The sequence below is a fragment of the Triturus cristatus genome, chromosome 11 (assembly GCF_964204655.1).
Source record: "Triturus cristatus chromosome 11, aTriCri1.1, whole genome shotgun sequence".
In the NCBI taxonomy this organism is placed as follows: Eukaryota; Metazoa; Chordata; class Amphibia; order Caudata; family Salamandridae; genus Triturus; species Triturus cristatus.
The window spans coordinates 161,887,578-161,910,970 of NC_140594.1; the positions used below are offsets into that span (position 1 = coordinate 161,887,578).

At 47.5% G+C, this 23,393-nt stretch overlaps 1 protein-coding gene across 1 annotated transcript in view; it reads right to left on the reverse strand.

Moving 5' to 3' along the window:
- The window catches only part of MLXIP (MLX interacting protein), a 2,063,149-nt gene that overhangs the window by 1,223,445 nt on the left and 816,311 nt on the right, over nt 1-23,393 (reverse strand). The gene's annotated exons all lie outside the window — the stretch shown is intronic.

Consider the following 23,393-nt stretch of genomic DNA (forward strand, 5'->3'; position numbering starts at 1 on the left):
TTGAGAGCGAGTCAGAGTTATGAATGTGTCTGAGAATTGATTGCGTTCATGAGTAGGGTGTTGCTAATTGTGCATATTAGATATAAAAAAAACTTTTCTATAAAAAAATGTGCTTTTTTGAATATGAAATGATTTGTACTGTTTTATAAAATAATGGAGACTGATTTATAACAGTTATATAATGACATTAATTGGAAATCAACAAATAAAATAAAAATAATATTTTTATAAAAAACAAAAAGACTATGTACTGATGTATCTAATTGTGTAAACCATGTATGCAGTATAAGTAGTGATTTACCCATGCGTAGATTTATTTCTAGGTAAAAGTAATATAGGTCGTAGAGGAGTTGTCCTTTATTTAAGATCTGTATAACACACAAAATGGATAAGGGGGGTCCAAGGGAACAGATTTAAAGACCTGTGAGAAGTTTCATTCCCCTAATACGTAATATGCAACACACAAACATAAACTCTCGGGTCTGAGCAACTTTAGAACTAGAGCATGAAAGGAGAGATACTATAGTCAAGCTGTGTCTAAAATGACAGTGAACAAATCAGAAAGGAAAGGAATCCCTTTAAGGATGAATGCCCTCACTCACCCGAAGGTGACATGCTTCATCATTTAGGCTTTCTCCTCTCAGTGGGAAAACCTAGTCCCACTGAGGGCTACAACCACCGCACTGAGAAGTGGGAGCTCAGGGATGTTTTTGTTTAAGATTTTAGGATACTCAGATCCCAAAGATGAGCACTAATGTGAGAAGAGGGCGCAGCGCAAAGAAATTCAAAAGTGTGTGAAGTGTGAGCTAAAACTGGCTAGCGCTATTGAAAAAATGATTTTTATTGACTCATTAGCCCTGCCAGAGATAAAAAACAGTGCAAAGCAGTTACTATTGAAAACTGCTAGATGACAAGGGTCAACATGTTTCAGCCAATGACCATCTCAAAAGTATGTGTGGCTTTCATCAGGACCAAAAAACAAAGCTGCTGCTAGAAAGTGTTACACACGTGCAAATAAAGTTTGAAAAAAAGACCAAACCAGTTAATGCTTTAGCGGATACAATCTCGCTGGAACTTGTCTGAAAATAAGAAGACACATATAGAAAAAGTAAATCTCCAAAACTCATTAGTTAACAGTCAAGTCTGAAACACTGGTATATGTGGCTCAAACATAGTACTTATGTCCAAACTGTTAGAAAGCTCTAGTAAAAAGACTCACCCAATCTGTGGGACAAGTGAGCCCACCTCAACCTGGTTACAACTCGGGGAAGGGAGCCCCGCTCTGTGAAAATAAGCAAGTGTAACCTAATCAGTATAATTTACTTGCTCAATAGTGCCATGAAAAGTGAAGAATATCAGTAATGTCCAACAGACTAAAACGGACTCAAAACGACATAGAGTGTTATAACGATGTCACTCCCCTTACATCCTGGAAGTGTATGTACATAAACCACTTGTTAAGATTTTACAAAAGTGGTCAAGGACGAGGAAAGTCAAGTGTCTGAAAATTACGAACTCATGTTCAAGCCAAGAATCTATACACCGAAAGACTACACCATGACCAAACACAGCTACAATTATCAATAACTTAAACCGAATCATCAAGCAGAAACTCACTAAAATGCATATCAACACACTCACCTCTCCGTCGGTACTCCGTCGATGTACAGAGATTGCAACCGGAGGAACCGACGGGGTGGGAAAAGTGAGAATAAATACCCAAACACTGATGGATCCGAATGGAGAAATGAGGACCCCATAGGTGTCTATCCTGACTGCCTGCATTCGTGAAGGGACATAAGGACCCCATAGTCTTGCTGTAATGCCTGTCTCTGGCAGGACGCTGGTGACTTAATAAAGCAGTGTACGGCAAAGCGCGCATGCGCACTAGGATGCATTTGTACCATAGAGTTTTGTTAGCATGACTACACGCAAGGTCAAAACCAGAATCCTTGAACACAAGAGCACCATTCGGTGCAAGAGGAGGGCTACTAAAATGACAAACCACTTCCTGGATTTTAATCATCAGGCAGATGATTTGTCGTGGACCATTTTGGAGCAGCCTCTCATTCCCCAGCATATCACAGATATTTCAAAATTTCTCTTCAGAAGAGAACAGCGGTGGGTGTTCCGCTTAAAAAGTGACAACATAGGTTTGAACGAGGATATTCCTTGGTTGTCTCTATGACCTTATGCCATCTATGAGAATTGCCTTTAGCAATTCCAACAAATAATTTGATATTATAACATTCCCACAGTAAATACGTAAAACAACTGGGTATATGTAGATCCTTCCTGAGATTATACTGTGGAGCGATTGTTTGTTTACTTGTAGAGTCAACTTTGGCACTATTATTTACTGAATCCTGTACTTGTGGTGAAATACGACACATGCCTTCTCAGCGTTTTTACACATTTTTGTGTCAAATGGGTTTTGTACTTTGTTAATACTGGGCCTTCAGTAATTATGCACAAATCGATTTGCTTAAACATTCAGCAATTTGGTTGTGCCCATTGACTAATAAAGCTTGTGTTCCGGTTTGTATCGTCTTCTGAAAAAACTATATGTTCTCGTTGCTAGGCTACAGATAAACAATCATTGCTGTCTCTGGTCGGGCTTCGCTAACAAAACTCTATGGTACAAATGCATCCTAGTGCGCATGCGCGCTTTGCCGTACACTGCTTTATTAAGTCACCAGCGTCCTGCCAGAGACAGGCATTACAGCAAGACGACTATGGGGTCCTTATGTCCCTTCACGAATGCAGGCAGTCAGGATAGACACCTATGGGGTCCTCATTTCTCCATTCGGAGCCATCAGTGTTTGGGTATTTATTCTCACTTTTCCCACCCCGTCGGTTCCTCCGGTTGCAATCTCTGTACATCGACGGAGTACCGACGGAGAGGTGAGTGTGTTGATATGCATTTTAGTGAGTTTCTGCTTGATGATTCGGTTTAAGTTATTGATAATTGTCGCTGTGTTTGGTCATGGTGTAGTCTTTCGGTGTATAGATTCTTGGCTTGAACATGAGTTCGTAATTTTCAGACACTTGACTTTCCTCGTCCTTGACCACTTTTGTAAAATCTTAACAAGTGGTTTATGTACATACACTTCCAGGATGTAAGGGGAGTGACATCGTTATAACACTCTATGTCGTTTTGAGTCCGTTTTAGTCTGTTGGACATTACTGATATTCTTCACTTTTCATGGCACTATTGAGCAAGTCAATTATACTGATTAGGTTACACTTGCTTATTTTCACAGAGCGGGGCTCCCTTCCCTGAGTTGTAACCAGGTTGAGGTGGGCTCACTTGTCCCACAGATTGGGTGAGTCTTTTTACTAGAGCTTTCTAACAGTTTGGACATAAGTACTATGTTTGAGCCACATATACCAGTGTTTCAGACTTGACTGTTAACTAATGAGTTTGAGATTTACTTTTTCTATATGTGTCTTCTTATTTTCAGACAAGTTCCAGCGAGATTGTATCCGCTAAAGCATTAACTGGTTTGGTCTTTTTTTCAAACTTTATTTGCACGTGTGTAACACTTTCTAGCAGCAGCTTTGTTTTTTGGTCCTGATGAAAGCCACACATACTTTTGAGATGGTCATTGGCTGAAACATGTTGACCCTTGTCATCTAGCAGTTTTCAATAGTAACTGCTTTGCACTGTTTTTTATCTCTGGCAGGGCTAATGAGTCAATAAAAATCATTTTTTCAATAGCGCTAGCCAGTTTTAGCTCACACTTCACACACTTTTGAATTTCTTTGCGCTGCGCCCTCTTCTCACATTAGTGCTCATCTTTGGGATCTGAGTATCCTAAAATCTTAAACAAAAACATCCCTGAGCTCCCACTTCTCAGTGCGGTGGTTGTAGCCCTCAGTGGGACTAGGTTTTCCCACTGAGAGGAGAAAGCCTAAAGAACAAGTTACTTACCTTCGGTAACGCTTTTTCTGGTGGATACAGTATCTGCCTGTGGATTCCTCACCTTGTGAATATCCCCTGCGCCAGCATTCCACGGAACTTTTCTTCCCCAGCATTCCACGTCGACGTGGGCGACGTCACAATACATCGGCTCCGCACGCGACTCCGTGCGACGTCATCGGAGCCATAAGAAGCCCACGTCGGCGTGATGACGTCAGTTCCACCCATTTTTTCCGTGCCTTCGAGGCGAACAGGTGAACCAACGACAATCCCAAGTATACACAGTATATAGAAAAACCAATACATATACATAGCATACAAAACAAAGGAATGCTAACCAAACAAGCATTACCTACAAATGTACAAGAGAAAATATAAGCATTTCAAACAAGACTAATTTCATGGTATACAAAAGGTGGACAACGGGGAGGCGGGTGGGTTGGTGAGGAATCCACAGGCAGATACTGTATCCACCAGAAAAAGCGTTACCGAAGGTAAGTAACTTGTTCTTCTGATGGATACATCTGCCAGTGGATTCCTCACCTTGTGAATAGATTCCCACAGCAGTCCCCACTCCCGGAGGAGGGTGTCCACCTTCCTATACCAGAAAGTCTTGCAAGACAGAGCGCGCGAAGTGGCCCTCCCTCCTCATCTCAGAGTCCAAGCAATAATGCTTTGCGAAAGTATGGAGGGAGGCCCAAGTCGCGGCCTTACAAATATCTGCCACAGGAACACCCCGGGCCAGAGCAGATGTAGAAGACTTAGCTCTAGTAGAGTGAGCACGAATACCCTCAGGAGGAGTCTTACCAGCCAAGGCGTAGCAGATCTTGATGGTCAGTATAATCCACCTTGACAGCGTGCGCTTGTGCACCGCTCTACCTTTAGAACGACCAACGTAGCCAATAAAAAGCTGGTCATCAACACGAAAATCCTTGGTCCTGTCCAAATAAAAACTCATAGCCCTCTTCGGGTCAAGGCGATGGAGTCTTTCTTCTTCTTTGGAAGGATGAGGGGGTGGATAAAAAACAGGGAGGGTAATAGACTGCCCCAAATGGAAAGGAGTAACAACTTTTGGCAGGAAAGCAGCCCTGGTCCTGAGAACCATCCTTTCAGCATGTAAGGTAAGAAAAGGAGGTTTGGAACTAAGAGCTTGAAGCTCACTTACCCTCCTTGCCGAGGTTATGGCTACAAGAAAGACCACCTTAAAGGACAACAGCCTCAAAGGACAATTATGAAGAGGCTCAAATGGGGACCCCATTAAAAAGGTTAAGACAAGATTAAGGTCCCACTGAGGCATTACAAATGGAGTGGGAGGAAACATGTTTGTAAGGCCCTTGATGAACCTCAGAACAACCGGAGATTTAAACAACGAAGGTTGATCTGGAAGGCACAGAAATGCCGACAAGGCCGAAAGGTAGCCCTTAACCGTGGCCACCGCACAGCCCTGCTGAGCCAAGGAAAGAGCAAACTGAAGCACATCAGAAAGATGAGCCTTTAAAGGGTCAATGGACCTCTCTCCACACCACTTTACAAACTTAGACCACCTGTAGGAGTATATGGACTTGGTGGAGTGTCGCCTGGCCGATAAAATAACGTCCACCACATCAGGTGGGAGAGAGAAGGAACTCAGGTTGCCCCGTTCAATCTCCAGGCATGAAGGTGTAAGCTCTGGAGGTGGGGGTGTAGAACCTGCCCCTCCGACTGCGAGAGGAGGTCTGCCCTCAGAGGGAGACGGAGCGGAGGGCACGAGGAGAGGTGGAGAAGATCTGTGTACCACACCCTTCTTGGCCAGTCCGGGGCGACCAATATGACTTGGGCCCGGTCTTGGCGAATCTTCCTCAGAACCCGAGGAATCAAGGGTATGGGAGGAAACGCGTAAAGGAGTCGTGAGCTCCAACTCAACTGAAACGCGTCCCCCAACGCCCCCTGCATCGGATACTGGAGACTGCAGAATGACGGGCAGTGCGCGTTTTCTCGGGTGGCAAACAGGTCCACCCAAGGAGTCCCCCACGTCCGAAAGACGTGACGAACCACCTCCGGATGGAGCCTCCACTCGTGGTCGGCGGAGAACTGCCGACTGAGACTGTCCGCACGCACGTTCAGCACCCCGGCCAGATGATTTGCCATCAGACAAATCCGATGGTCCTGAGCCCAGGACCACAGCCGCAGGGCCTCTCTGCAGAGACAAAGAGACCCTACCCCTCCCTGTTTGTTTATATACCACATCGCGGTCGTGTTGTCCGTCAGGACTTGAACTGACTGACCGCGAAGGGAAGGGAGAAAGGCCTTGAGTGCCAAACGAATCGCCCGCAATTCCAGAAGGTTGATATGAAACAACCTCTCCTCTGGAGACCAAAGACCCTTGATCTCCAGATCCCCCAGATGAGCCCCCCACCCTAGGGTGGAGGCATCCGTTATCACTGTGGCCACCGATGGAGGTAGATGGAAAGGCTTTCCTTGGGACAGATTGCCCTCCACGCTCCACCAAGACAGATCCGCTGCAGCTTCTCCGGAGATCTTGATCGACTCCCCGAGATCCCCGTTGTGCTGATACCACTGCTTGCGGAGGCACCACTGGAGCGCCCTCATGTGCCAGCGTGCATGGTTGACCAACAGAATGCAGGAAGCGAATAGACCGAGCAGGCGAAGGACCTTCAGAACTGGAACAACCGCTCCACTGTGGAATAAAGGGACCATCTCCTGAATGTCGAGAATCCTTTGAGGAGGAGGGAATGCTCGACACACAGTAGTGTCCAGTACTGCCCCTATAAACAGGTTGCGTTGAGAGGGCACCAGGTGAGACTTGGGCACATTGATCGAAAAACCCAAGTCGAATAACAGCTGAGTTGTCACCTGCAGATGACGCTGCACCATCTCTGGGGACTCTGCCTTCAGAAGCCAGTCGTCCAGGTAGGGGAAAACCGGAATCCCCGACCTCCTGAGATGAGCAGCCACCACTGCCATCACCTTTGTGAAGACTCGAGGTGCAGTAGTAAGACCAAACGGGAGGACCGCAAACTGATAATGCTGCGACCCAACCGTAAAACGGAGATACTTCCTGTGCGACTTCAGGATTGGGACATGGAAGTACGCGTCCTGCAAGTCGAGCGACACCATCCAGTCTCCTTGCTGCAACGCTTGAAGAACCTGCGCAAGGGTCAGCATCTTGAACTTCTCCTGTTTCAGGTAAAAATTCAAGATTCTGAGGTCCAGAATCGGACGCAATCTGCCGTCCTTCTTGGGGATCAGGAAATACCGGGAGTAGCATCCCTGACCCCTTTCCTGCTCCGGAACCACCTCTATTGCGCCCTTCTGAAACAAAGCTTGAACTTCTTTCTGCAGGAGAAGCAGGTGGTCCTCCGAGCAATAACCTTGGCAAGGAGGGTAAGGGGGAGGAAACTCCCGAAAGGGAAGGGCGTACCCAGTCTCTACGAGGTTCAAAACCCAAAGGTCGGTTGTAACAGATTTCCAACCCCGTAGAAAGTAGGACACCCGACCCCCCACAGGTCTTACATGATCCGGGATGGGGGATCTAGGGCTGCTTCCCTGAAGCCTCATTTGGAGCAGAGGAGGAGGAGGAAGAAGAGGGGTTACGACCAGAACCTCTCCGACCCCTTTGCTTCCCTCTATAGGAACGATAGAGGGGATTTTGCTGCTGTTGTTGCTGCTGTTGTTGTGGCTGTCGGAAGGAGCGAAAGGATGACCTTCCGAATCCCCTAGCCTTACGGAAAGTTGAACCTCTCACAGGAACCTGCAGACCCAAGGACTTCGCCGTTAACCTACTGTCCTTAAAACGTTGAAGAGCAGAATCTGCCTTCTCCCCAAACAACTTTTGTCCATCAAAGGGCAGATCCACCAGCGTGGCCTGGACATCTGCAGAAAATCCTGAGGAACGGAGCCAAGCCTGTCTCCTTGCGGCAATGGACGACCCCATAATCCTCGCCACAGAGTCCGCCGTATCCAGCCCAGACTGGATCACCTGCCTGGCAGCTGCCTGAGTGTCCGCCACAACTTCCATGAAGGACGACTTATCCCCCTCAGGTAACTTAGGGGCCAGAGTTTTTATAGAGTCCATCAGGGCATGAACATAACGCCCCAGCAAGCACGTAGCATTTGATGACTTCAACGCCATACTTCCTGAGGAGAAAGACTTTTTGGCCGCCTGATCAACTTTCTTTGACTCCCTATCAGCAGGAGATTGGGGGAAAGCACCCGAAGCATGTTTAGAACATGAAGCCTGCACCACTAGACTCTCCGGAGAAGGATGCGCGGATAAAAAATCCGGGTCTCCTGGCGCAACCCTGTATCTCCTTGCCACCTGCCTGCAAACTGCTGGAGCTGATAGAGGCTTCTTCCACACCTCCAACACTGGTTCCAAGAGAGCCTCATTGAAAGGTAGCAAAGGCTCCGAAGCCGACGTCGGGGAGTGCAACACCTCTGTGAGCAGATTGGACTTGTACTCCACAGAGGGCAGCTGCAGATCTAACAACTCCGCGGCCTTCTTGATCACAACATGGTAGGGCGCCAATTCCTGTGGTGGAGAAGACCTTGAAGAAGCATGCTCCCACTCCGGGGTGGTATCCAAACCACTTGCTACCTCTATACCTCCAAACTCATCCGAAGAAGAGTCGACCTCACCTTCTTCCACCTCAGCACGAAATCTTTCCTCCTCCAAAACCCTTTGGGCCTCACGCCTCGATCGATTCCGGGGAGCCGGCGTCGTCGACGTCGTACGCGGCGTCGGTGGAGCCAAAGGCATCGGCGTCGGAGGCGCTACAGGTGGAGTCGACGGCGCCGGATGCGGCGTCGATGGAGCCGGCCTCGGCGTCAAAGAAGGCTCCGAAGATTGACCATCCATCCGAGGTCGAGCCGGATTCCCAACCGGCGCCGGAAACTGCCAAGAAGGCGCCATCGGCATAAAAGGCAGAAAAGGAGCCTGAGCGTATTGCTGCGGCACTCCCAGAGAAAATGCCATCGGACCCACGGGACCTGCTGGTGCTCCGGATGGGAAGGATGCTCTCTGAAAAATGCCATACATGGCATTCAGAAATCCCGAAGGATCCGTACCTGGAGCCGGGAATTGGGGATAAGGAACTGCCCCTGTATCCTCCTGTGGAGCCACCGGCGTCGGCTCCTCCGAATCCTCCACCGGAACAGCGGAGTCATCAGGCACCGGGACAGACTCTTCCTGCTCCTGCTCCACATCAGATTCCACCCGACCCGGAGTCGAAGCCTTGGACGGCGCCGGCGACGGCGTCGGGGAACGAGCCAGAGTCCGCTTCGGAGAGGGAGACTTCGAAGACTTATCCGGAGAAGGCGAAGGAGACAAGACCTTGCTCTGACGTCGACGAGGCGAAGCCGACCTCGACCTCTTAGACTTCGAGGACCGACGCCGAGAAGAATGCTTCCTCTTCTTATGGTGCTTCTTCGACTTCGACGACCTCGAAGTCGAAGACTCCCGCCTGGACTTCTCCTTTTTCCTCCCTCTCTTCTCCTCACCGATCTTCTTCATGAAGAGTTTGGTCTTCCTCTCCTTCAGTGCTTTAGGATTCATGCTCCTACAGCACCCGCACTCATCCACATCATGATCAGAGGAGAGACACCATAAACAATTCTGATGCGGATCCGTCATGGACATCAGGCCTCCGCACTCCCTACAGGGCTTAAAGCCCGACTTCCTCGTCGAAGACATACCGATTTTAACAAGAATACACCACTAGACTACAAAGTATCTAGAGAGCACTGGGAAAAAACCGTTGCGCGTCGACGGCGCGGAAAAAAGGGAACTGACGTCATCACGCCGACGTGGGCTTCTTATGGCTCCGATGACGTCGCACGGAGTCGCGTGCGGAGCCGATGTATTGTGACGTCGCCCACGTCGACGTGGAATGCTGGGGAAGAAAAGTTCCGTGGAATGCTGGCGCAGGGGATATTCACAAGGTGAGGAATCCACTGGCAGATGTATCCATCAGAATGATGAAGCAGGTCACCTTCGGGTGAGTGAGGGCATTCATCCTTAAAGGGATTCCTTTCCTTTCTGATTTGTTCACTGTCATTTTAGACACAGCTTGACTATAGTATCTCTCCTTTCATGCTCTAGTTCTAAAGTTGCTCAGACCCGAGAGTTTATGTTTGTGTGTTGCACTTTATTTAAGATCGACAAGGTGGCCAGCGCGTGTGTGTGGATTATGGGCAGGGGTTACTGTTTTCAGTTTGAAGAGGTCGTGGCTGGGACAGGGCAGCGTTTTAGGAGTACTTTGTCAGTTTCTGTGTCTTTGTGTCCTCGTTTTAATCACAGACTCCACGGATATAGACTTCTCACTGTCAGTGTACTGTTGGGAGTGAGCTATTTCACTAAGGTCAGAACGTGTGAACAAAACATAACACAGAACTCCCCAGCAAAATCCCTGCAGAAGGTGCATTAATCCACCAAACCTTCTAACTGGAATTAGTATCTGTTACTTGCAGTCGAGGCATTGACCTTTTGTTTTCAGGCTGAGATTAGAACCTGTGGAGTGCAAGGTGCAAATGCATCTCTGTACGCTGTATCTTAATCCCTAACCTACTGGACTACCTTTCTTCCTCCATCAAGCTCAGGTTCCAATTTTACGACAGCCTCTTATTTTACCTCTTTACCAGACTTAACTTTCATTCTTTTATTTTTATTATATTCTTTTCTGCTGCGCTTGTGTAGCTCTTCCCCTTTGTTTTGCATTCTCTATTTCCTTTAACCTTTCGTGCTTTGTGTCATTTCTACAGTTTTGTTTCTCGATGTGCTCTCTCCCACCCCCAACCCCCTTGGCTCAATTAAGTTCTCGCAGTCTATATCCATCTTTTATTGTTGCATATTCTTCATTTATCCTGCCATTGCTTGCTCTTGACATTCTTTCACTTCTCTTCTTGTCTGTTCTGGTTCCAGTTCTGCCCCATTTCACTATATATTTCCTTTCTTTCCTCTTTGCCCTTACTTTTCTTACTCCTGCCTCCCATGCATGGCTACTGGTGAAGTGCAGAATGCTTTAGAATGACCTAATCAGAGTAGGTGATTTATGAGCCTTTAAAGGTACAATCAAAATGGCCAGTAACAGAGCATCAGAGGCCCTTAGGAAGCAAAGACCGAAGGACATGGGCCTGAAATGCAGTCCTGGATGGCAGGACCTCCTCCAAAGATATTTCCACCTAGGGAAAATGGATGTTTCAGAAAAAGTAGGATAAGCAACAAGGACCGCCACCCTATCTGTTCAGCAACAAAGAACACACAAGTAAAATAATTCTCCCCCTCTGTCTTCAACCATTCTTTCCCTGTCTCATGGTATTAGGCCACAGTGTCATCTACCGCTCCCCACTGGACATCCCCCAGGGCTCAGTCTTAGGCCCACTGCCTTTTCAAGCTTTCTCTCCATGGAGGAAATTCTCTCTGATTTCACCTCTATGATGTTTCTAATTCCACCTCTATGTTGTTTCTAATTCTACCTTTATGTTGTTTCTAATTCCACCTCTATGATGATCACACTCAAATATTCCTTGCCTTCCCTTGTCTCACTCCTCATATCCACATGCCTTTAACTGTCTCATTGATACCAGGAGCTTGATAACATTGTTCACTGTCATCCACCATGTACCTTATCTTTTATTGGCTGTCACTGACCTCGGTCCAGCCTCCAAGGCTAAATCAATTGCTCTCATTGGTTTAAATGAATTTTACAATCTGCGTGTTATGCTATGAGTCATCATTGTGTTCTTTGTTAGAAAGGGCAATGCTGCTTTTAATAAATACACGAATAAATAAATAGTCCCTTCATGCTCAATTCATCTAAAACTGAAATCACCTAACAGCCAGCCTAATCGAATGTATCTCCTCTGGGCCCAACAATATCCTTTCCACCAGATTTCTTCACTTTTTTCCCCCATACTTGCAGTTATGCATATTAACGGAGATTAAAAAGCATCTACACGTCATTATCTCACCCACAGCTGCTGTAGCCAGATACTAGCTGCTTAATATAAACAAGCATTGGCATAGCCAATAGGTCTCGCCTTTGTGACCTTATAAGTGTTTAGTTATGCAGCACAATATCCTTGGTGCAACAACATCAACTGTTGCATGGCTAAGCACTATAAGGTCCCAAAGGCGAGACCTATTGGCTATGCCAATGCTTGTTTAAACAAAGCAGGGGAATGTTTGCATTCCTTTTAGATAAGACTGGTTGTGACACCGGTTTGATTACTGAGGCAATAAAACTCCTTTGTTAATGAGCTTCTAACAGTCTTCCGTGGAAAGAAGCAAATGGGGCTGCATACGGATGCCAGCTAACATAATTAAAGTACTAGAAAATACAAATTTACTTAACTTTGATTACTGTCTCACAAATGCAGACATTATTTTATTCAATGCCAACTTTAAGAGAGCATTGTCTGAGACATTCACTCCTACACGTAAAGTACTTCCAGTTTACACAAGCAGGGAAGGGAAGGGGGGGGGGTCCTTGCAGGGCGGTGCAGGACGGTCGACCAGCCATTCCCATTTTGAGCTCACATCAAATGCCCCACCCTTGCAGCGGGCAATAGCTCTCCTGGCAAAGAGATTTGGTTGCAGTTCATACATCGTATGTATATACTTTTTAACACACGTTTTATACATCTGTGGCACCCTGGCTCCATATATAGGAACAGGCACAACGAGTTATGTCTTTTGCTATTTAATCAGCTTCTCTAATGAAGAAAATGAAAACTCGGACAAATTTTTAAAAAACTGGCTGATATAAGTAATATGCCAACCAGCCTCCACATACATAAATTCATTCTTCCCACGCACTTGGGAAGGGACAATGCAGGGGGAGAGACGTGTATGAGTAAGACAGTTCAAAAACAAATGCACTCTCCTACAGTCTCTATTGTAACATACAAAGCTGATGACTTAGGAACTGGGGTACTGGGTTTGAGTCTCGGCATTGGCTCTTCCCGTGCAAGTCTTGGTATCGGCTCTCCCCATGCCTAAGTGATTTGCCCAAACTCGCAGAATGTGAAGCTGATGCCGAGGATCTCTTTAAAAAAAACAACATAGCTAAAGATGATAAAGGATCCCAAAGCGTTAAAACAAAAAAGTGATTAAATTGAGCTGTGGCCTGTGGGAACAAACAGAAGCAAAGGAGATTGGGAGGGGTCTCGGCATTGGCTCTACCCATGCGCAACTGATTTGTTTGGCCAAGGCAATCGAGGTAACTGGTGTATTTATTGTAAATAATCCAAGCATTGGCCGCGCGGGAAACAAGCATTGGCCGCGAAAGTGAAACTGATGAATGCCGCGAAAGTGAAACTGATGAAAGTGATCCCGCGGCCTGCTGCAGTATAGAGAGGCGGGGGGGGCAGTGGAGGCCAGCAGAGTGACGCGATCTGTGGTGGGGAGGGAATTGAAGCACAGAGAGAGGCACGCAGGGGGGGGAGGGAATTGAAGCACGGAGAGAGGCACGCAAAGCGCGCGCTTGCGCACATGCACTCAAGCTCTAGGCCGGCCATGGCAGCATCTGGTAGCACTATTTTTTACCCCTTACTAAAAGTCGAGCAAGCAGCGCATGCGCTGCTCTAGGCTCGACCTAAAAAAGGCTGGTATTACTCCAAGAATAGTCTGAAAGGAAGAAATACGGCCAGATCCCACGATTTAAAAAAAGTGGGCAAGGCCCTCTGTATCAGTTTCATTCAATATTTGGGGTATTAATTCTCCAAAATGGAGTGGGAGATTTGTGTTTAGTAGAGAGTGATGTGAGAGCCATTTTTTGTTGAAACAATAGCGCTTGGAGTCTGCTTAGTTTATTGAAATCTGTTTTCAAAGTTGGAACAGAACGCCAAAGCGAACTATCTACCATCCCAAGCGGGGGTGGGAACAGGACATTGCTGCAACATGTAACACGTGCATGCCTGCCCGTAAGCCGCAGCAGTCATGATTATTTAAAGATAACTACTGTTAGAAAGCAAAGTTAGTGCGGGAATAATAGCTGGCACCGGGGTATCTGTTAAAAAAGAAGCCCGATTATGGGCTGAAACGTTACATGTTCTGTGCAATTCAACTTCTTTACAGACTAGGGAATGTCCTACTGTGGAATCGCAGTCCTCCCCTGTAAGGAAAACATCCTGATCTGCGCGCTGACATCTGTAGGTGAAAGGTAACGACCACAATTCAAGAATGAATGTACTGTCGAGGGGCTCAAACCTACCAACCGGATAGTGTTTCATGCAGGCTGTGAACTGAAAAAGTGAGATGAGCAGTGAAATAACCCCCTATATTAGCCACACAGCTCAATCAGTCTCTGTCACGGAAAATGATAATTGTTCCATATGTAACAATGTGTATGTTGCATCTTTCATTGACATGAATATCGGTTTATCAGTCAAACAAGATGGCAAAATCAGAGCAGAAGCATTAAAATAATCCCATGGCACCTTTCCATTTTTCAGTTTTTGCAAGGTCCATGCAAACTGCATTACAGAATGTAACTGATTTTGACCATGATACAAAACAGGACACTTCATGTTGAACAATGTCAATGACAGATGACACAATGTTATCCAAAGTATATATATGGGAAGACCGTGTATTAATGCCGTTATCAACCACTGCAAGGACTTTTTCTAAATTATCTTGGTCAATTTGGCAGAAACACACCACAGCTTCCATATGCGACAGTTTCCAAAATGTATTATATGCTAGATAAATAAAACATTGTGTTCGAGGGGATTTCGGACCTAAAACAAAATCAGCCAGATTGATGTCACCTAACAAAAGAGAAAGGTGTTGTTTCACAGGTGACAGGGTGGAATGTTCTAACCATTGCTGACACAATTTACCTGCTGAATATGTGGTAACCGAATGGGTACGTGAAAAACGTAGATCAGGTCGACTTTGTGTAAACCCCTTTGATAAATTCAGAAAACGCAGCTGACATGCATTGGAACTGGTTGGCTATAATACCCATCCCAGGTGGTCAATATTAGAAAAGTTAAGCGTGCCATTTTGAAACATGACAGCCAAATCTTCAATTGACTAATTTGTGCGTATTTGCCATGTATCATACTCAGCCAACAATGGAATGGGGGAATATTTAGATTTTTTGCCATGGCTAAACCAAAATAAGTAGTCTGGTGTACTATGTCATTTAACCCCTTCGATGCTCATGACGGAGTGGTTCCGTCATGAGCATAATTTTTTAACAGACTTTTCTGCCCCCCCTGGGGGCAGATTGGTCCACTTTCGGTCCGTTTCTGCCCCCAGGGGGGGCAGAAAAGCCCACTAGACACCAGGGATGTTGTTATATTGATATGGGAAGCGACCCCTTGGGCAAGGGTCGCTTCCCTGGGGGATAATTATTGCACAGACTTTTCTGCCCCCCCTGGGGGCAGATCGGTCCACTTTCGGTCCGTTTCTGCCCCTAGGGGGGGCAGAAAAGACCACTAGACTCCAGGGATGTTGTTATATTGATATGGGAAGCGACCCCTTGGGCAAGGGTCGCTTCCCTGGGGGATAATTATTGCACAGACTTTTCTGCCCCCCCTGGGGGCAGATCGGTCCACTTTCGGTCCGTTTCTGCCCCCAGGGGGGACAGAAAAGCCCACTAGACACCAGAGATGTCGTTTTTTTGATATGGGAAGCGACCCCTTGGGCAAGGGTCGCTTCCCAGGGGGAAACATTTATGCTCAGCCTTTTCTGCCCCCCCTGGGGGCAGATCGGTCCACTTTCGGTCCCTTTCTGCCCCCAGGGGGAGCAGAAAAGCCCACTAGACACCAGGGATGTCGTTTTGTTCATTTGGGAAGCGACCCCTTGGGCAAGGGTCGCTTCCTTGGGGGCATAATTTTCTGGAAGACTTTTCTGCCCCCCCTGGGGGCAGATCGGTCGACTTTCGGTCCGTTTCTGGCCCCAGGGGGGGGGGCAGAAAAGCCCACTAGACACCAGGGAATTAGTGTAAATAAAAATGGAAGTGACCCCTTTGGCAAGTGTCGCTTCCAGGGGGCAATTTTTAGAATATGTATTTGGCCCACCCGCCCCGGGACAGAGTAGCCTTTTTTTTCCTGCTGTTTTCTGCCCCACCTGGCACATAACCAGATTGACCATTTGGGTAGTAACATAGCATGTTATAATGTTTATTGTCATATTTTTTGTGAATTGCAATAGTAATGTTTTTTTTTTTACTTTTTTGTTCTAGGTGAAGGCTTTTGCTCTTTTCAGTTTGCCGTGTTGTTACTGGTGGTTCTGCTGTTTGTGTAGTTTGGTAAGAGGCTCTTTTTTGTACAATGTAAATGTGTTTGATTTCTCTGCATGAATTTTTTTTGCAAATGGTGTAATAATAGCAGTATGTTTGTTTTTTGAGTGTCAAAAACTTTTTGCATTGGTGCTCGATGTGTACTTTGTTGTCTTGTGAGTAATTTGGTTTTTTTTCTTCTTTCTAGTTTGATATCGTTGGTTTTTGCTGTGTCACTGCAGAGTTGGTTTCTGGTGAGTGCAGCTGTCTCTTGTAATTGGATTGTATAGTTTTTGAGTACATTGAACTTTGTGATAAAGGTACACATTTCTTTTTTTCTTTTTTTTTGAAATTTTTTTTATTGTGCAGAAAGAAGGTTACAAGCACGGGCCTACAACCACCAGGGCCGGCCGCTAGTAAGTAAAAGATCAAACAGTGCAATCACAATGACTGGCCCACCGGGGCTCCGCACCCTACAGAAGAGCAGACTGCACATAAAGGAAATCAGGATACACCCTTTTAACATAAATAACAACTTAAAACAAGAGCGAGGCAAGAAAACATAAGATGGGCGTCGGATTTCTTTACTTATTTGGTTTGCACATTGTTGGTTGTTGTTGACTTGTTTGTGCAGTCTTCTATCTTAGTAAGTATAATGGCTAGCCGCAGGATTACTGCTCAGCAGGTTGTTGGTTTGCTGTTTGAGTCTTCCTCTGACCATGGTTCAGAGACTGACTCTGCACCTGAGGGAGAGGAGGCAGGGGACGATTCTGGCAGTGAGTTGTCTCTCCGTATGGAGTCATCGGATGATGAAGATACTCTTAGTGCGGATGAAGTGCCTGTGTTAGAGGAGGAGACTGATGTGCCGATAGTGCGGCAAGAGGCATCTGGGCTGCAGCCTGGGGCTGCAAGGCTTCCCGTTGGTGTAGTGCGGCAAGAGGCATCTGGGCTGCAGGCTGGGGCTGCAAGGCTTCCCCTTGAAAGTGATGACCTCTGGGTTGCCCCTGGCATGGTGCAGCCGGCATTGCCAGAGTTTACAGGTGTTAAAGGGTCTAGAGTGAATACTGAAAACTTTTTGCGGGTAAATTTTTTTCAGTTGTTTATGGACGATGTGTTTTTGGCAGAGATTGTTGAGCAGACTAATGTGTATGCCGAACAGTTTTTGAGGGACAACAGTGCCAGACTTAGGCCCTACTCTAGAGCTACCCGGTGGACTCCCACAAATGTTGAAGAGATGAAGAAGTTCTTGGGTTTAACTTTTTTGATGGGCTTGCTAAGGAAGCCATCAATGTCTTCATATTGGTCTAGCAGTCCCTTGATGGCAACGTCTATTTTTCCGGCAGTCATCAGTCGCGACAGGTATTTGCTTCTGCTTCGGATGATGCATTTTGTTGATAATGGTTTAGCGTTGCCACGAGATCACCCTGATTGTGACCGTCTTTTTAAGATTAGGCCTGTTCTTGATCACTTTGTGGATCGATTTTCTGAGATTTATGCCCCTGGGAAAGAAATTGCAGTGTATGAGTCTTTGCTGTTGTTCAAGGGCCGCTTGGTTTTTAGGCAATACATTCCTAGTAAGAGAGCACGCTATGGAATAAAGCTGTATATGCTGTGTGACAGTAGGACTGGATATGTGTCTAATTTCAGGGTGTACACCGGTAAGGAATCTAGGATTAACCTCCCTGGTTGTCCGTCCACTTTTGGAGTGACTGAGAAACTTGTTTGGGAACTTGGTAGAGGATTTTTCAACAAAGGCCACCATTTATATGTAGATAACTTCTACACTGGTGTGCGGTTGTTCAGGGAATTGGCCAAAGTGGACACTTTTGCTTGTGGCACAATCCGCTCTAACCGTAAAGGTTTCCCGAAAGAACTTGTTTGTCAAAAGCTTGTGCGGGGACAGTGCAGTGCGTTGCGTTGCCAGGAGCTTCTTGCTGTGAAGTTTTCAGACAGGAGAGATGTCTACATGCTGACTACCATCCATGATGAAAGCACTGCACCTGTGACTGTTTGGGGTCAGGTCGCTAAAACGCGCAAACCTGTGTGCATTTTAGGCTAGAATAGGCACATGGGTGGTGTTGACAGAGTAGATCAGAGGTTGGAACCTTACACTGCTCTTCGTAAGGCTTACATTTGGTACAAGAAGTTGGCTATCCATCTTTTCCACTTGGCAATGTTTAATGCTTTTGTTGTGTTCCAGGATTCTTGCCCTGAGTCAAAGATGACTTTTGCTAAGTTTCAGGAGTCTGTAATAGGCAGCCTTGTTGTAGTGGAACAGGCAAGTGTTCCCAGAGTTGGAGTGGTGGAGGATGTTGCTAGATTGAAAGATCGCCACTTTCCAGATCACATTCCTCCCACACCCTCAAAAGATTTTCCCAGTAGGAGATGTAGAGTCTGTTGGCGAAGAGGTACGCGGAAGGAGAGTCGTATGTACTGCCCCGACTGTCCTTCTCATCCTGCACTGTGTCTTCCTGCTTGTTTTAGAGCGTACCACACGCGAAAGAATTATTGGGAGCATTCATGAGTGGTAAAGTGAACTGCCTGGTCTGTATTCTTTGGATAATTTGATTCTGTTTCAAGGTTGGTGTTAGTGCAATGTATTTAGTTGCTGATTTTCTGTTAGAAGATTTGTATCTATTTGCGATTTGTTTGTGTTTTTATTTTTTTCTAAAAAAATCCTAAATGTGATGGCGGTGTGTGTAGGCTTGCGCTTGGCTGTTGGTGTGTGTGGACTGGCACTTGGTTGGTGGTGTGCGTGGAATGGTGCTTGGCTGGCGGTGAGCGTGGACTGGCGGTGTGCATGGACTGGCGGTGTGCATGGACTGGCGGTGTGCATGGACTGGTGCGTGGCTGGTGGTGTGCGTGGACTGGAGCTTGGCTGGCGGTGTGCGTGGAATGGTGCTTGGCTGGCGGTGTGCGTGGAATGGTGCTTGGCTGATGGTGTGCGTGGACTGGTGGTGTGTGCGGACTGGTGCTTGGCTGGTGGTGTGTGCGGACTGGAGCCTGGCAGGCGGTGTGCGTGGAATGGTGCTTGGCTGGCGGTGTGCGTGGACTGGTACTTGGCTGGCGGTGTGCGTGGACTGGTGGTGTGTGCGGACTGGTGCTTGGCTGGAGGTGTCAGTGGACTGGAGCTTGGCTGGCGGTGTGCGTGGATTGGCGATTGGCTGCCGGTGTGCCTGGACTGGCGATTGGCTGGCGGTGTGCCTGGACTGGCGCTTGGCTGGCGGTGTGCCTGGACTGGCGCTTGGCTGGCGGTGTGCGTGGACTGGCGCTTGGCTAGCGGTGTGCGTGGACTGGCGTTCTGCTAGCGGTGTGTGTGGACTGGAGCTCGGCTGGCTGTGTGTGAGTAGTGACTTTCTGCTGGTCACTACACACACTGCTAGCTGAGTGCCACTCCACGCAATCCATCAGCATGTGTAGTTGCTGTGTCTGGATTGTGTGCGTGTGAAAGGGATGAGCCCTTGATTGGCGCTGTGTGCTGGTGTGAGTTTTGTTATGTGATGGGCCCGCGGCTGGCGGTGTGAATGGTTTTGTATGTCTCACACGTATTAAAGGTGTATGAATGGCCTGTAAAGAGGTTGGTGCCTTGTCGTGGCTTTACAGCTCACGAGCTGTGAGTCAATGGTTCAGTTTCTCGCCCTTTCAATTATTACCAGTGCATTTCATGTTTAGTGAAATCACTTGCTAATACAATTGTATCTACTGAACCATCACTCACCCTCGTGCCAAATCCAACCAGTATGTGTGTGTGCTTGCGGATGAGATGGCTGTGCAGTAATATTTGTCTTTCTAAAGCAGGGTGTACCTTGTCCCTTTTTGGTGAATTTTGTACTGTGTTGCTTTTGTACCTGGTGGTGCGAATGGTCTTGTTTGTATCACGTATGAAAGGTGTGTGAATGGCCTGTAAAGTGGTTGGTGCCTTGACGTGGCTTTACAGCTCACGAGCTGCGAGTCATTGGTTTGGTTTTTTGTGAATTTAAATATTGACAGTGCATTTCATTTTTGTGAAATCTCTAGTTAATAAAATTGAATACACTGAACCATGACTCGCCCTCGTGCCAAATCCAATCAGTATGTGTGTGTGTTTGAGGAATAGATGGTTGTGCAGCAATCTTTGTCTTTAGTTTCTCTGCCAAGGTACACTTTCCATGTAAGAATAACCCACCAACTGTAGATATTGTCTAAAACCCATGGGAGTTCATGGTGATGTCTCTCTTGTGAATTCAAAAAAAAAGTTTTATCCCCAATGTCCTGCAAACCTCAAAATGTCTGTCACATTTTCTTTGCAATTTTACTCCAAAATTCTCACGCTGTAGGAACAATAGTTAATCTGGTTTTGCAAGGGGGGTCACTTTGGTTTTTGACCCGGTGCTCGGCGGCCATCTAGGGAAACCTACCAAACCCACACATTTCTGAAAACTAGACACCCGGCGGCTTCCAGGGAGGTATAGCTTGCGTGGATCCCCCAACGTTTCCTTACCCGGAATCCCCTGCAAACCTCAATTTTAGCTGAAAAAAAAATCACTTTTTTCACACATTTTGGGGTGGGAAAGTTGTGGCATCACCGGGCTCACACAAATTTACCACCACCCAGCGTTCCCCCAGGTCTCCCGGTAAAAATGGTGCCTCACTTGTGTGGGAGACCCAAGTACCCGCGGCAGGCAAGGGCCCAAAACGTAGTGAGGCGACATCAAAATGGCCTATCCCAAAACCACCTGGTTTTGCAAGGGGGGTCACTTTGGTTTTTGGCCCGGTGCTCGGCGGCCATCTAGGGAAACCTACCAAACCCACGCATTTCTGAAAACTAGACACCCGGCGGCTTCCAGGGAGGTATGGCTTGCGTGGATCCCCCAACGTTTCCTTACCCAGAATCCCCTGCAAACCTCAATTTTAGCTGAAAAAATCACTTTTTTCACACATTTTGGGGTGGGAAAGTTGTGGCATCACCGGGCTTACACAAATTTACCACCACCCAGCGTTCCCCCAGGTCTCCCGGTAAAAATGGTGCCTCACTTGTGTGGGAGGCCCAAGTACCCGCGGCAGGCAAGGGCCCAAAACGTAGTGAGGCGACATCAAAATGGCCTATCGCAAAACCACCTGGTTTTGCAAGGGGGGTCACTTTGGTTTTTGGCCCGGTGCTCGGCGGCCATCTAGGGAAACCTACCAAACCCACGCATTTCTGAAAACTAGACACCCGGCGGCTTCCAGGGAGGTATGGCTTGCGTGGATCCCCCAACGTTTCCTTACCCAGAATCCCCTGCAAACCTCAATTTTAGCTGAAAAAAATCACTTTTTTCACACATTTTGGGGTGGGAAAGTTGTGGCATCACCGGACTCACACAAATTTACCACCACCCAGCGTTCCCCCAGGTCTCCCGGTAAAAATGGTGCCTCACTTGTGTGGGAGGCCCAAGTACACACGGCAGGCAAGGGCCCAAAACGTAGTGAGGCGACATCAAAATTGGCTATCGCAAAACCACCTGGTTTTGCAAGGGGGGTCACTTTGGTTTTTGGCCCGGTGCTCGGCGGCCATCTAGGGAAACCTACCAAACCCACGCATTTCTGAAAACTAGACACCCGGCGGCTTCCAGGGAGGTATGGCTTGCGTGGATCCCCCAACGTTTCCTTACCCAGAATCCCCTGCAAACCTCAATTTTAGCTGAAAAAATCACTTTTTTCACACATTTTGGGGTGGGAAAGTTGTGGCATCACCGGGCTCACACAAATTTACCACCACCCAGCGTTCCCCCAGGTCTCCCGGTAAAAATGGTGCCTCACTTGTGTGGGAGGCCCAAGTACCCGCGGCAGGCAAGGGCCCAAAACGTAGTGAGGCGACATCAAAATGGCCTATCGCAAAACCACCTGGTTTTGCAAGGGGGGTCACTTTGGTTTTTGGCCCGGTGCTCGGCGGCCATCTAGGGAAACCTACCAAACCCACGCATTTCTGAAAACTAGACACCCGGCGGCTTCCAGGGAGGTATGGCTTGCGTGGATCCCCCAACGTTTCCTTACCCAGAATCCCCTGCAAACCTCAATTTTAGCTGAAAAAAATCACTTTTTTCACACATTTTGGGGTGGGAAAGTTGTGGCATCACCGGGCTCACACAAATTTACCACCACCCAGCGTTCCCCCAGGTCTCCCGGTAAAAATGGTGCCTCACTTGTGTGGGAGGCCCAAGTACCCACGGCAGGCAAGGGCCCAAAACGTAGTGAGGCGACATCAAAATTGGCTATCGCAAAACCACCTGGTTTTGCAAGGGGGGTCACTTTGGTTTTTGGCCCGGTGCTCGGCGGCCATCTAGGGAAACCTACCAAACCCACGCATTTCTGAAAACTAGACACCCGGCGGCTTCCAGGGAGGTATGGCTTGCGTGGATCCCCCAACGTTTCCTTACCCAGAATCCCCTGCAAACCTCAATTTTAGCTGAAAAAAATCACTTTTTTCACACATTTTGGGGTGGGAAAGTTGTGGCATCACCGGGCTCACACAAATTTACCACCACCCAGCGTTCCCCCAGGTCTCCCGGTAAAAATGGTGCCTCACTTGTGTGGGAGGCCCAAGTACCCGCGGCAGGCAAGGTCCCAAAACGTAGTGAGGCGACATCAAAATGGCCTATCGCAAAACCACCTGGTTTTGCAAGGGGGGTCACTTTGGTTTTTGGCCCGGTGCTCGGCGGCCATCTAGGGAAACCTACCAAACCCACGCATTTCTGAAAACTAGACACCCGGCGGCTTCCAGGGAGGTATGGCTTGCGTGGATCCCCCAACGTTTCCTTACCCAGAATCCCCTGCAAACCTCAATTTTAGCTGAAAAAAAATCACTTTTTTCACACATTTTGGGGTGGGAAAGTTGTGGCATCACCGGGCTCACACAAATTTACCACCACCCAGCGTTCCCCCAGGTCTCCCGGTAAAAATGGTGCCTCACTTGTGTGGGAGGCCCAAGTACCCGCGGCAGGCAAGGTCCCAAAACGTAGTGAGGCGACATCAAAATGGCCTATCGCAAAACCACCTGGTTTTGCAAGGGGGGTCACTTTGGTTTTTGGCCCGGTGCTCGGCGGCCATCTAGGGAAACCTACCAAACCCACGCATTTCTGAAAACTAGACACCCGGCGGCTTCCAGGGAGGTATGGCTTGCGTGGATCCCCCAACGTTTCCTTACCCAGAATCCCCTGCAAACCTCAATTTTAGCTGAAAAAAAAATCACTTTTTTCACACATTTTGGGGTGGGAAAGTTGTGG